Source organism: Poecilia reticulata, chromosome 21 (assembly GCF_904066995.2).
Source record: "Poecilia reticulata chromosome 21, P_reticulata-male-v2, whole genome shotgun sequence".
Taxonomy (NCBI): domain Eukaryota; kingdom Metazoa; phylum Chordata; class Actinopteri; order Cyprinodontiformes; family Poeciliidae; genus Poecilia; species Poecilia reticulata.
This window is the reverse complement of record NC_088850.1, coordinates 16,911,174-16,926,926: the sequence shown is the minus strand read 5'-3', so window position 1 is coordinate 16,926,926 and position 15,753 is coordinate 16,911,174. Positions and strand designations below refer to the sequence as shown.

Below are 15,753 nucleotides of genomic sequence, written 5' to 3'. Positions count from 1 at the left end.
AAAGAATTTGACATATTGGTTCGTTGATGTTGCACAATGACAGAATCATTCAGACTGCTTCCCCCCACAGCACTAAGAGCTCAGCCTATACTTTGTGAATCGAGTTTGGATTGATTCAGTCTGAATACGTTCAGGTTCATGCTGCGTGCGTATGCAGCTTGGCCCCTTCAGCATGTCTGATTTTTCATCACGATGTTTTCCATTTCTAGTCTTGAAAGAGGTCTGGTGTCTGCATAAAGTGGCAAAGTGGCTGTTTCATTGATGGCCGGGTTTGATTCTTTCAGATTAAATAACACTTTTACCAATGGACAAAGAAATGGCTTTCTAACCTTCTGTGGCAGGAGTAAAAGATTAAAACAAAAACAACATGCAGGTTGGATGGAATATAATCAATGCCTGTATGTTTTAAGAGGTTAAATTTAAGATTTGGGGTAAAAAAAAAAAAAAAAGTGACGATTCAATAAAGATTAGTACCACTTGGTCTCTAAAGTGCATTTTTGGCAGTCATGATAAGTATGTGTAAAATAAATTCATCTTTTACTGGAGTAACTTTGTAAATGTATTCAAATGGAGTGGAAATATGTTCAGAAATAACGGCATCCTAGGTGCACAAAGTAACATCACCACAGATTCTTCCTCCCAGCTTCTCTAAATTAACCAAATCAGCTGCACAATACTTTTAATTTGAGTATGTTCCTTTTAAATGGCTACGGTATTATTGTTGTTGCTGCTGTGACGCCAGAATTTCACCACTGTGGGAAATTAAAGCATATATCTGCTCTATTTCTATTCTGGTGCATCAATTATCTGAATCCGTAAAAATTCCTATGAATGCAACTTGTATTATTATTATTTTATTTTACTTTTTCAAATTTTTAATTAGTAATCCATAAATGTGTTTGCATCAACAAATAAAACTTTTCATCCATATTGAGTCCAGCACAAAAACTCTCTTATTGTTGAAGAAATTGTAATTTTCAGTAACCTGTTTTACTTAAACTTATAAAGTTTTATATTGATTAAAAACTTAAGTGAAAGTGATATAATTTCATGAGATTGGCTGAGATTCTAACAATGTTAGAGACAATAAAATTCTAATATTTAATCAGTAGTGTTTATGGTTTTCCTAATTTCTAAAGTTCTTACCTTCAAAGTGCCGCAAATTTAAAATAATAATCCATCATTGTTTCACCTCTCCAAAAGTTTTGAACATCTTTTATAGCTTTTCATGTCTTGGATTTTACAGATGTTCTTTCAGTTTTAAGTCATTGAAAATTAATGATTTGAGCCCAAAGAAAAAGACACTTCATGCAATTTTGTGTCCGCATAAAGCAAATTTAATGAAAAAACACATTTTGAATTGCTCATTGGACAAACGTAAAACATTGTTGAACATTTTTGCCTACAGTTGGTGTAAGGTTCACACGTGGATGAGAAAACGGGAGAAAACGGAAGAACGACAGCTGTTGGAGAATTTCTTATAAGATAGGGAAAAGTCAGAAAAAGTTATAGTCTGTTTAGTTTGTGTGAAAAAGTTTAGGAAATGTAACTAAATTCATAGCTCCTGTAATTATTATTTTGTTGCCATTTTTTAGGACAGCAATGCTGTTTCCATTGGTTTAAATTCTGGAACGAACAGATGCTCCGTTCAGTTTACCAAAGATCTTATTCCGAAACGTTCCCCTGTTCTGCTTCCAACTGGGAGGTCAAACACTAAAATCAGATTTTATTTTCTACCCACTAAGTGCATCAAAACTACAAAATCTCTTCATTCTTGGGCTATAAACACATCAAAGAGCAGAATTTTCTTTGATGTGCCTTTTTTATTTGAATGATAATTGGATAAGGTTTAGACACATATGCTTAGATGCAATAATGGGGACAGTTTATTGTTAAATTATTGTAAATAAACGTTTTGTTAAAACTCAAAATAATGGGGATGATTTTGCAATCTATTCTTCTGTTGGATTTCAAACGATATTGTCATCAAAGAAGCTGCAGCACATTTTGTTTTCTCTCTTACTTGGAGCTGGAAGGGGTTGCAGCTCTTGTGATAATTATTGCAGCGCAAGACATGTTAGTAAAAGTGTGGAAAGAAAGAACTCTTGAGCTTCACCACATCAACACAGTAGTCTTTAGTTTTCTTTTTACAGAAACTCGTCTAGTTTGGAGACCCAGTCGTGGGATTTTGTTTTCGATGCCAGCTTATTGTCGGTCAAATTAAAGGGAACGGATTGACCTTTATTAACGCTTACAGTAAAAGCACTGTGCGGAGTTTCACACTCTTGAGACACCAGAGGCCTTTAAAGCTGTCATATATCCATATATCCACCACATGCGACACTGTTAACACTGAACTAAATGCGTTTTCTCTGGACGTGTTTTCGACACTGGTGGTTGACTCTCGGTGGTTTGGTCGCGACGAAATGACAGGGTGAGGCTCTGTGTAGTTGTGCGGGGGGTGGGAGAATGGCCTGACGCCAATCTTCCCATCATGTAGCGCAGCGCTATCGTAGAGAGGAACCGAGAAACCCGCACATATTTAGTTCCCCGTCGCCCCGCACCTCCTGACCCTGGAACAGCTGTTGGGTCCGTAAAGCCAGGCCGGTCCGTGCTGGCGCGGTTGCCTTTAGATTAAGTTTCTGCCATTCTGTGGAAGCCCAACCAGGAAGAGCAAACATTCACACACACAAACAGGGGAAAGAGAGAGAGAGAGAAGATCTCGCAGGCAGCGCCACCGACCGTCCTCTCTGCTCCACTCTTCCCCAGCTCTCCCAGTTTGCGGAGCTCCGCCGCCGCACCAGTCCCGACTCCCTCCACCTCCCCGCCTCGCCTCCCTCCTTCCCTGCGGATTCGCTCGACGCTTTTTTTTCCTCCACTACCCCCCCACTCTCCTCCTCTGCCTTGTTAAAAAGAAGGAGGAAAGGGGAAGGAGTTAACACACCTCGGTGTATCGCGTCGCTGTCTGGATGTTTGAAGTTGCTCCGACCGCCAGGAGCGGAGAGGAGCGGAGCGCGGAGCCCATTTTTCCGCTTCGTGCAGTAGAAGCGACACACGGGGCTGCCGCTGCCGAGCTCCGCCAGGACCGCGACCGCACCAGCCGCCGTGTGAGTAATACTCAACCCGAACAATAATAAGTGTGTGACCAGGAGAGGGGTGACTGCCCTTTAGTTTGTGTGTGTTGGGGTAAAGCGCTCTCCTCCCCCTCCCCACCACCACCACCACACCGTCCTCTCTCTAACCCGTATTTAGAGCCTGGCTGGCTACTTCAGATGGGCAGCTACGTCAGGCTGTACTGTTCTCTCCATCCTGCTGTATTACTGGGCCCTGTTCGTCTGGATAATTTCTACACTCTGAATACAAACGATGTCTGTGTCGGTAGCACAATCCGGATCAATGCTGCAGAGACAGTCCCGGAGAAAACAGGAGCGGTGACCTAATGTTTCAGGTTCTTGCCTCCTCTTTGGATCAGGCTCGGTCGGTGTGTGCCAGGCGAGCCAGCCAGCGCGGCGGCGGCGGCGGCGGCTCGGGTTCAGCTCGCCTGGCACGGAAAATGTGAAGTAAGAAGCTCTCGGCAACCTCACCTGGCCGGTTATTTATTTTGGATGCGTGCGTTGCGGGTGTTTGCCGTGGCTCCACATGAAAGCCTGAAACTTCCAGGCAGAACCGAGTAGATGAGGTTTAATTGCAGGTGTAATACTGGGTGATGATGAGGGTGGTGCGATAGCCACCAACTGTTTTATGGTTATTGTTCTAATCGTGCAAACTATTCTATTTGGTGGCATACTGCACTTTTATTTTTGTCTTTAGTTAAACGGAAAAGTGATTTTTCTCTCTCATAATAAATAAGAGGTAAAAGAAGGATTTAATCAGAGCCAAATCTCTTCTAAAAACAAAACTCAATTCCAATATGGGCTGATTATGAGTAATATGAGGTTCACAGTCACAAACATCTGACTGTGAATGTCATGTTCTCTTGTCCTTCCAATTTTTAAGAATGGATCTCTTTGTCTTGTCATATTTGCATCCCAGGAAAAACGAAAGTCACGATTAGGAGCTCCTGGAAAGCCTCTGAACTCAACCCGAAGCTGATCTATCCACGCTCCTTCACCACATCACAAACCTTTAACCTATTCCTTCACTAGCCACTCTTTAAGCTTAGCCCCACACTGGGAAAACCTGTCATCTGTTAAGTTAGACTCCAATTTACTGGCTGCCATTTAAAATGCTGGATGTTGGGTGTTGCTACCTCACAAGACAGAGGTTTTAAGGTTTGAACCTGCTACCAGCTGGGGCCTGTCTGTGAAGAATCTGCTAGATCTCTTGGCTTGGCATTGGCTTCCTCTGAACTCTTTTGGTTTCTGATTTCCACTCCAAAGACATAAATCAGGCTGGGGCTCAATCGGCGACTCTTGATTTGATTTGGGCGGAGGTATGAGTGTGAGCAGGCTTGTCTTCCTTCGCCTCTGCTTTTCTTGGACTGCATCACCCTTGGTTGGGCAACACCAAGCAATCCCCTGCAGAACAATGGTCATGCAAAAGTATAGGAAGGGTAGAAAACTCATATTTGCTTTTAAAATGTTGGAAGTGAGCAGCATGTCTGGTAGTAGGACAGATTTAAAATGTCAAAATACATTTACCAATTTCAATTTTAGGCATTAAGATGTCTTAGATTTTCCATATCACACTTTAAAGTACAGTCAGTCTATCTTTCTTTCACTGTTGCTTTCATTGCTTTGCTTACTGTGAGAAACACACTGCCAGCCTTAATTTGCTCTCTGCTTTGTATTTATGGAAATAGAAGTCCGGTGTTATTATGCTATAAAAAAACTACAAGGCCCATGATGCACGGTAGGAAGCAGCTCCGTCGGAAGGAATTTATTACTGTGTATTTAACCTTGTCTGTGAACCCGTGATGGTATTCTGCTCTTGAAAGTTGCTTATTATAGTTTGTTTAAGGAATTGAAATAAAAAAGAATTCTTCTTGGCGCCTTATCCGCCACTACCAGTAATTTTATTTTTGTGAGATTATATTGAATACAGGGATTTCAGGAATACTTCACTGTAAAAGGTCACCTTCAAATGTTTTAACGTTTTGATTTATTTTATATAGGATAAATAAATAAAATGTAGTGCAGAATTGTAAGTGTAATAAAAATATTTATAATAACGTCTAACCTGTCTGCTAGGTTGTGTCTTATCTGATTGTTAGAGGTTTAAACTTGGGAAACTATTTTGCAACTTAGCTTTGCTTTGAACTTTTCTAAATATTTATCCATAACTTTCATGACAATGTTTAATTTTGTGTATTAAACCACTAACAAATATTTTTCAGATTGTTTTTTCTGTAAAAATGTTGAAAACCATGGTGTCATTGTGCTAACCATCTGCTACCAAAGTTGGTGGTTAAGATATTTAAAAATAAATGTAGATTTCAGACCAATAATCTGCCCATTTGTGGGGGGTTCAATTCTCCGGATTACTGTAGCTGGATTAGACGGTCTTAATTTAAATCACAATAGACTTAAATGCCTTGAAAATGGCGTGAAATTGAACATAAACTCAGAAAAATGGCCTTTAAAAAGCCATCTCAAAGTTTTTCATTCAGTCCTATGGAGAACAGAGTTACTCCAAACATCTTCTCTCATTGAGTCGATACGTGAATAGTTGCTGTATTTTAAGTATTTTTTTCAGTCACAGTTTTGAATACTGTCCAAATTGTCGTTCAAAACTGCAAAGATACCACATCACATCCTCCTGCGTTTGCCTGGTGCAACATTTCTCTAGATTTAATAATTCACTTTTACCAAGTCAACATGTTTCTTTGGAAACTCTCCACCGCTGCCATCTATAGCACTTGTTACTCTCAGTGTCATTAATGCTTACGGCTTCTGCCGGGGGGGCCAGTCACAAGCGTAATCTGTCCCACACTGATTTATAAATGCGGATAATCTTTATTTTGCTTTTTTAAAACACCGGCATACTTTTCCGTCCTCCGTTGCCTGGCAACCTCTACCTACACAGGACGGGGTCTGCGAGGCTTGACCAGGACTTGTTACCCTGACAATAAAATTTTCCCTGATTGCTGTCTGTCTCAAGAACTTGCTGTTATTAAAAGTGTGTGACCATGAGGTTGTCTCGTGCTCTCTGTGCGAAACGCGCGCACACACAGACTGCGTTTCTCCTCTCGCTTGTCAGAGATTAGATGCATCTCTTGCTATCCCACTCCTACCCTCTGACTTCTAACTATAACTCTTATGTGGTTTATACTCCATATATCCTCTCTAGTCTCTCCTTTCCCCTGCTGTTGCTTTCTCTTTTGTTGAGTGAGAACTAACAAAGGGGTGCGCTGATTGATCGGTCAGCCATCTTTATCGGCAGATCTTTTATTTTGATCGATTTTTCTCTGAACAGACTAACCAGAAGAGACAGTTGTGCTTTTCTAACAAAGCAGAACTGATTTATCTATATCTATTACAGCCTAAGGATACAATACTTAGAATTACTTTGCCTGGGGGCGCTACAAGAGGTCAATGTACCTGGGGATGCGTTCGTGGGCGAACCAAAGACTTACTCAGCATGAGGCCGAGGCTGTTCCTTTTTGTGGCGCTTATAAATGAGATTTCAAGATGTAGTCATGGAGAAGGGGGGGCGCCTTGTTCAAGAACCGTAAGGTTTTGTCTTTGCTTTCTGGTTCTGTTGGTGTCTTTAAGCCGTGACTGTCAGGGTTAGACGATGCAGTTCACAGCTGGGACGAGAGTCAGCAACGCTTCTCAGTGTGTGCTATATTGCAATATCAAACGACTGCTTGGCTGCAATATTTATTAGGATATTATATTTCAAGTGTCAGGCATTCACACCAGATATATTGATAATATACTCCAGACAGATGGACTCTGAACGTATATTTTTAAAGGGGGAGCGTTTGAAGGCGTAAAGAAAGCAAAGAGTCAGGAAAATGTTTGATAGTTGATATCGTCGTTTTAGTTTTTACAGTACAATTCAATATGCAACGCAGTTGAAACCAGATGTTGGTATGCAGTTTTGTTTTGTTCTTCATTCTGGCATTAAGTCTGTCTAAACTTTCTCTGGACTCCTTTTGCTGAGGATAATCATCTTCTCTCATCAGCTTCAGTCAGTATTTTCACAAGGGTTTTTCTTTTTTTGCCCTTTTAATGGGGATTATACACAAAATTCACACCAAAACACATTAATCTCTGAACAGAATCCTGTCTGAATAGCACAATAGCTGGAAATCCCCATGCTGTTGATGTTTTGATCAGATGAAGGTGGCACCTTCAGGATTCTCGAAATTTGATAAACCGGACATGTGAAGACTTGTGGGTGTCCACAGTTCTCTGCTTGATATCTTTTTTTTTTCTTCTTTTCCATTATGTCAAACTGGAAGCAGTTTGTTTGAAGGGCTGCATTAAATAAAAATAGTTTTTTGTCTGTGAATTGACCCTACAAAACCATGATGTCATTATCTGTGTTAATATGATTTGAAAGTATGTAAACATAATGTAAACAAAGTATGTAAACATATCAGTTGGATTTTTCTGTCACTTAGCTCTTGAATTAAATGTTGCTAAATCTAACTGATCCGAAACAGAAAAGATTAGCCTGATTTAACCCGAGAACATGATGAAAATAATGTTCCAACATGTGTTTTTTTTGTTTGCTGTGCAAGCACAATTCTGTAAAATCTCAATTTGAAGTGTTGAAATTAGTCACATTGAGGAAAAATTTTATTTAAAAAAATATTTTTTTATAGCAAGTCTTGACTCTTGTTCCTTTTAGCAGCTGCTCCTGAAGTCACGGTGATTTCACGGTACATCTCCGCTCTAGTCATTTAGTTGATCCTCCCTCCTAGTAAGCACTTGAGTTCTGTTATGCACTGTGTAGGCTCAGTGTGCACATGTCATATTCAGGTCAGATGACGCAGATATAAACCATAGAAACCAGAAAATGTACACTCACCGAGTATTTTAAACACAGCAACCATCAGATAGATGTTAAAACCAATATCAGATTCAGTTTCATTCTTCATCTCTGTGAAATGACGGCGTTTCCTTTTTATTGCATGAGCCGGCGGTGCATCACGCGTACAGTGTAGCGACGGCTACACGAGCTGACGGCAACCTGCTGCGTCACCATGAGTCCAACAGGCGGGGGTGACTCTCAAATCAATATTGGACAGATGTGGAGCCCAGATGTCCGTCACTTTCTCTTAATTCGCTGAACGCAATCCGACCTGAATGAGGAGACGGGATGGTTGACGCGCCGCCGGCGTTTGGCTTCAGATCTCATCATCGGGTCACAGAGCGTTTTGAAGTATCGTCTTTTGAACGTCTGACGGCGTTTGTAACCCGCGTCAGATAAATGTGGATGCCGAGCTTTGGAGTTTCAAACAAGACGTGCAGAGGGACCGCTTTTGCTCACAACATTAGAGGAAAGTAGTTCAAGCACCATTTATTAGAGCCTCTTGAACAGATAGGTAAAAGCGCTTAAAATAAACTATTTCATTATAAAAGGACAATGTCGCAGTTGCAAATGTAGAAAAATCCAACTTTATAATTACTTTTTTGTGTGTGTGTAGGGCCTGAGTTGGCCAGGAAAGTAGATTAATTCTGTGTTTATCGATTTCCAACCCTAATCATCAATATAGCAGAACAAGCGACTATAATTTTCCCAAATAACAGACTTAAGTGATAGCTGGGAGATAACTCATATACTTTGTCTTTTCATCAACAAAGTGATTTAAGTTGATTTTTATTATCAAATGTTGGCACAGAATTGCTAAGAGAGAATTGCTAAACATAAACAACCTCGACCATGTTCCTGTGGTTTCATCGTATCTATGCCAGAGTTTCCCCCAGTGTATTATAAGCCTGGCGACCTCCAGGTTTTACTTGTGCTCCCACCTGGCTTAGTATTACTTAAGTTTTTTTTAAAATGTTTGCATTTTTAAAGATTTTATAGTTGGTGTTCAGGTATTAATCTTTCAATAACACATAACTATCAAGTGATATTTTCACATTTTCTGTCAACTTTAAAAAAAAATTATTCAATAACACCACTGGGCTTAGCATGTTTTCTGGGGGAAACCTTGTATCTATTGTCTAATCTTAATATGTGACATTGTTAATTGACAAAACCATACCAAAGCTCTTCCATTCTGGCCATTTTTTTATATTCCGCAACATATTAAAACAAATTTCAGAAAATATTAACATTTTGTGTTCAGATTTATCTCCTGAATCACTCTTTTTGCAAACCATTTCACCCTGCATGAATGCAGCTCTCTAGAACTAACCCGAATGAGTTGGATAACTTTGGAAAGCTTTTGTAAATGTGTCAGTTGTTAGCTGCGTTTTAATTACTTTTATCTGCCTACTTGTTACTTTGATATTAAAAATGGAACAAAAAAATGTCGACAGCTTGTTTAAGAATCCCTAGGACAGTTCTTGTGGAACAGCAAAGATGAGGATTAACAGTAAAACCAGAAGGCCTTGGTAAGATTTTTATCTCCAGAAACTCGCTTAGTAATTTTTTTTTACACATTTTGTTTTATTTGTGGCTGTTATTTCATCACATGGGACGCAGTTTATGACATTAGAGAAATCTCTAAACTACCCACTCTGCTGTAGTCAATCATGGGCTGTAAGAAAGAAGTTAAAACATGATTTTTATGTCTGAAAATTATACTAAATACTTTATCATAATTATTTCTACCATGTTTTTAACTTATGATCGGAACACCTTGCTCTGTTAAAATGAAATTCTCGTAGTTTATAGTAATTCTACCCCATAATAAGCAAATTTCCTACTTGTTTTTGTTAGTTGGTCTTTGCTAAGATTAAATCTGGACCTCCCAATCTGTCCGAACATAACTGCCAATCTACGATGAAACCCACATATAAAGACCACATGTTTATTTATTAATGATGTTATATTGTGCTGTCCTTCGTGAAATATTCATGGATTCTCTAAATGTACCAGATAAACTGTAGATGTTACAGTAAAACGATAAAAAGATGTAAAAAAAAAAAAAAAAAAAAAAAAACGGTTAATAATGGGACATAATGAAAAGTGGGGTGAGATTCTGCCGCATTGTTTTCATCTCTGCTTGTGGAAGTCATGTTATGATTCTTTTTAGTTTCGTCCTCAAACACTCTGCAGATAACACCTTGAACTAATGTTATCACATTTCATGCGCAGTTGGCGTCGCGTCGCGTTACTTTCTGTTTCAATTCCGAAGCACAATGTCAATTTCTAGCAGTTGCCGGCTTTCATTATCATTGCAATAATCAGAAATTGGCGCGTTTTCCGAACAGAGTGTCCATTTATCGTAGAGACCATTAGATCTCAAGTGGAGTCTTGAGAAACTGCGTTGAGCACAGCAGAGGAGTCCTGGTGCGTCTGCTGTTTGATGCCCTGAGAGCATCTAATGCTCCGCTTTCTAACCAATTAGAGACAGAGCACAGGGTCATTGATCTTCCCATAAAAGGGAAATTACTTCCTGAGGATCACCAGGCCCAACTGTGTTTAAAGAACTAAATTGCATTTTGGTCAGAGAGCCTCCACACAAGAGAGAATGCCACGCAGGGGATGGAGGATGTAGCATAAAATATTAAGCTGCATATGAATCCTGATTGGCTCTGCTGGACGGCGGATCGCTGTGTAAAAACAGAGTGATTGATTGGGCCGGGCTCACACTGGAGATTGGTGATTGACTGATATGTAAGAGGCTCTCAGAAATAGCAGAAGTTGATGGGGCATTGATTGTTCGGGTACTGAGAGTCATTTATCTGGCAGGTTATTTAATTCATTTTTACAAGAAAAAGAAAACGAAATGCATCTTAAAAAATGTCTTTGGAGACCCGATTGTCACTCTCAGCCCACAAGGTTCGCACCACTAGAGAGCCTTACAGAAATGTTTATTCTCTCTCATAATTTCACTTTTTTGTCATCTTACAACAAACCTCAAGGCAGGTTGTTGGGATTTTATGTGGAAAAATCAACACAAAGTAGTGTATACCCATAAACAGACGTGGGTATTAATTATATTGTTTATCATTTATCATGATAAATGTCTTATAAAAACTTAGATTTATCATTGTCACAAATTCCAGTTAATAATGTTAAAAACAAAACAAAGCTGTTCATATTGTTGGGATTGTTAGTTTTACTTTTTTCTCCCACATTTGTCCAGTGAGAGAATCAATAAAGATGAAAATCTGAATAAGTTCAGTTACTGCGTGTAGTTTATTGACACAAGTCACACGTTAAGTGTCTGGTGTCCAAAAAGGGTTAGGGTTTTCAAGTCTCAAAACTTTGACTAGGCCTTTCAAACACATGATTACTTGGCACTACCTTCTTATAGAAGCCAGATAACTTTGCTTGCTTATAAACTGAATTGATCTTACTGTCTTCCCTCTGCTGAAGAAAATTGACCCCTCAGAATGATGCTCCCACCACCATGGTTCACTGTGGAGCGCTTGGCGTGTTGCGCAGCGTTTGTTTTCTTACACGTCCTGTTTTGCATGCAGGATACAAAGCTGTTGGACTCAACTTCAGCTTCTCCTATGGCTTGTAGGAAACTGCAAATCAGATTTCTGATGTGTTTTTTTCCCCAACGACTTTTTTTGCCACTCTTTCATAAAGACCAGGTTTTACGAGACCACAACTAGTAATTGTCTTGTTAACGGATTTTCCTAATGAGCTGCAACAACTTAAATTTTAAGTTGGCATACTCTATTCTTTCTACTTCATGCTAATGTGCTTCTTTGTGCATTGAAATACTTTAAATTTTTATGACAAAATCACTCAAAATCCCATGAGGTGTGAATACTTTTTCCACATCTTGGCCAAGAGGTAAAAATGCCATCGCTACAAAAATGCTTAAATCTGTACACTACCTGTTTTTTATTTTGTTTGTTTTAACTCATAAACACTCAAAAGAAAAGCTTTGTGAGGAGATTGCGAGGGCATCATTTCCTGAAGCCGTTTTGGTTTTGTAAATATTTAGTAAGGTGGGGCACCACGCAGACGGTCTGGGATCTCACCGGTTCGGTTTCAAACCCTACAAAACAACCTGGTTCAGAAGCCCTGCAGCTAAATGTTCACCTCACTTTTTGCCAGCTTTGCACATTTACGCCGGACTCATCTTTCTTGTTCAGGCTGCACAAGCCCGGTCAGATTGGGGCGGACAGAATCTAACATGTCTGAGTCATCCTGCCAGCGCTCGACTCGTAAAGAGCCATCATTTCAGCTGGAGTTGTTGGCCTGTAATGTGTTTACACTGCAGACAAATCTGGATCCGCTGTGAACTTTGAGCAGTCGACAGCGTTCGGCCTGCTCCGCCGCAGATGAAACTCCTGAAACATAATGAAATCCTCTTCACGATTCTCTTCAGTTCTTAACAGAAGTGTGATCTAAAGCTCATTTAAGCAAATTTTAATGGCAGCTTTTGTATCTGCTCACATTTCGAACAAGAGGGGAACAGAGACGAGCGTGAGGATAAAAATGCATGTCAATTGCCTGTATGGGGGAGGATTTCATTATCCTATTGAGACTAATTATGGAACATAATGACATAGGACAAAAAGCTCTTGTAAGTTGGGAAAAAAGATAATTAGTCAAGAGAAAGTAGAACAAAGGTAAATTTTTATCATGTAGAAAGTTTTTGCTTGTGGTTCAAAAATCTGTAAGTGACTTATGGTCTGGTAAAAGGTCTGCAAACGTCCAGTGGAAGGCGCTATTCCAATTAGTTAATTTTTGCATAAAATAATTTTTTAAAATGATTTTCAATGCCAATATACAGTACAATTAAAAAAGAAGTGACACTAGTTGAGTTTTTTAAACAATTTATTATGTTACAGTCTCTACGTTAGATGTGTTTTGTTGAGGTTTTATGTGGTGAAACACGAGGAAAGTGCTCTGGTCATGTTAAAGTCAAACCTTTAGGGCTTCATGCAAAAAGCCCCTCAAAGCCTTCATAAAACATGGTAGTGGCAGCATCATTCTGTACAGATTAACTTTTCCACAGTAGAAAAAGACAGATGAATGAAGCCATAGATGGGGAGTTTAGGGTTGGGCAATAAATCAATAACAATGTAAATCATGATAAACGCGTGATCAATATCAGTTGATGATTTCAGTGAATGCTGATCCAGAACTGCACAGCATTCTGGGGTATGTAGGCAGAGGAAAGGCTTTAGCCGCTCAACCTCTTCTGGTCAGCTAAGCAAGGTTGGTGGCGTCAACTAACTCACTCGCTCTTTGGTTACCTAGCAATAACCTGTTGAGTAACTTGCTTCAGGTTTTACGTCATAATTTCTCAAAAATAAAACAAATAATGACATGGAGTAAAGTGAAAAAATTAATACAGCAGCTCAAGAAGAGACTGGATAAAACTGAAAAAAAAAAATCACGTAGCCAGCTTTTGCAGTATGTCAGTTATTTAAAAACAAAAAAAACTAATCAATGATTATTGATATCATCTGATATGAAACTATTATCAGTCTTATCGTCCAGCTCCAGGGCTAAAGAAAATCTGTTGGCAGCTGCCAAAGACTTGAGACTGGCATTGAGGTTCACCATCCAGCTGGACAACAAACCTTAGCATACTTATTCATCTGTTAGAAAGGCCTAGTCAATGTCCAGACCATATTCCAGTAGAGAATCTGTGGCAGGACTCGGCAAAAAGAAGCCAAAAGAGTCGTACTGCGGGAGACCTGCAGCTCTAACTGCAGCTCTAACTGCAGCTGAATAATTACTCTGGGCCGAATATATTTACACGCCGCACTTTACAGATTTCCAAATGAATAATTTTCTATCCACAATTATGTGCTATTCTGTCATATGAAACCCCAGTCAGTGTAATTGAATGATTGAAGAGGAATGAATGTTTCTGGAAGGTATTTTAAAATATAGCTTCTCTTGTGACATTACAACAAGAGTTAGGGTCACACAGAGCTGTGAAAACAGGCCGCGCTGCTGCTTGACAGCTGTGTTTGTAAGTGACTGTTTCCTTAAAGCACATCAATCTTTTACACACTAGCTCTCTGGAAGCATTTTCTTCATTCTGCTGTTGGAAATTTCTCTCAAGATATTAAAAGCACCTACTAACCAGTTGGTTTTCTGCTATCTCCACCCACTAGTGCTTTTTACCATAACACAGAGCAGATGGGTCTTTTAATAAGAGTCGGACCTTACACGGCTCAAATTAAGCTTTTCAAATAGAGGCAATAAATGTGGCGGTGGTGTACAGCATGGGGTTCGGAACAACGGAGCATGAAATCCTGTTCCAGTGCTGCGTGTGGAAAACAAGACGAGCCCTTTAAATTCATTTACTGGCAGGTTTGTCTCAATTTCTGCTTTGTCACTTGAAGGGGATGGACTTCAGTTTTTGTAATTGCCCTCTAGAGCAAAGACAACTGAATGAAAATAAGAAGAATATCAGGCTGCCATAAATGTTTTGATTGTTTGCGTCATTTCCCAGACTTCCTTTATGGTTTTTAGTTTTAGGTGCTGAACTTTGGTGACAATCTTGTAGATGTGTGGATTTAGCTGGCTGAAGTAACACTGGTTTGGTTTGGAAAGAAATGTTTGGGTTTTTTAAAATAAGATTCTGTGGAGGTACGATTTGTAGAGTAGCTCTACTCCAGGCGACCCTAGAAATGATTTCAGTGACCTGAAATTAAAATGAAAGCATCTGAGGTCTAATATGTACTCAAGTAAACCATCCATCAATATGTTTAAGATTAGTCAATTGTTCAACATTATTTAATTTGTTTCTACTTCCTGTGAGCAAGCTTTCTGTTTTCGGTAGAGGTTACATGTTTTACCTCATTTTTCCAGGCTTCAGTATCAACAATATTGTACAAAATCTCAGTAATTTAAAATAAAAAATAAAATTTTTCTAATTCAAAATCTAAAATGGCTAAGAGAAGTAAAATCTTTTTTCTTTTAAGAATAAAGATTCATGTTGTTTTTGAAAAAACAAACGGTCATTTCGGTGCTTAATTTTATTTTTATACAGAGCACGTCAGGCAAAACATGAATTTTAGCTGAACTGGATAATAATAAAGTCTTGATGTTTCTATATGTGGTCTTATAAAAAGTCACTGTTTTGTGCAGAATAGTTCAGTTCACGTTCAGTCCTAAAGCAGTTCATAATTGATAAAAACAGTGAAAAAGCTTTTTGCTCCAGTGCAGCCATCATTTATTAGGTAGATTATTTTTTAAATCAAAAATCATTATACTGCAAACCAAAAAAATTTAAGTGAATACTATGGATAAAGTTAATCTTTTATAAAAGTGCAGTAGCTCAGATGCCAGTTTTAGTGTTTTGGTTTTTTGGGGGGGTTTTTTAAGCTCTTGTTTCACAAAATCTAGAAAATAAAACTACTATTTTCCGCACTATAAGGCGCACCTAAAAACCTTCAATTTCCTCAAAAGCCGACAGTGCGCCTTATAATCCGGTGCGCCTTATATATGGACCAATACTGAGCCACAACAGGTCTAGTAACTACGGTAAGCAGCCACCGACTTCATTTTCGCCCGTAGAAGAAGAAGCGCGCAGTGCATGCTGGGATAGTTATCAGAACCTGGTTTGTTAATAAAGTTTGACTGACCTATCTACCCATAGACATAACATTAGAAATATATTATATTAATTTAACTATTATTTAAGTTAACAAGCCTTATATTATGTCTATGTATCTACCTACCGACCGTCTATAATCA

The 15,753-nt window shown here is 39.1% G+C and overlaps 1 protein-coding gene across 2 annotated transcripts in view; it reads left to right on the top strand.

Moving 5' to 3' along the window:
- Positions 1–15,753, top strand: part of LOC103457884 (bromo adjacent homology domain-containing 1 protein) — a 41,698-nt gene that overhangs the window by 12,896 nt on the left and 13,049 nt on the right. The window contains exon 1 of one of the 2 annotated variants that reach the window (XM_008398347.3): positions 2,707–3,107. The exons of the other annotated variant lie outside the window; for it this stretch is intronic. The gene's annotated coding sequence lies outside the window, so the exon portion shown is untranslated. Of the gene's footprint in view, positions 1–2,706; positions 3,108–15,753 lie in introns of those variants that run through there. 2 annotated transcript variants of the gene reach the window in all.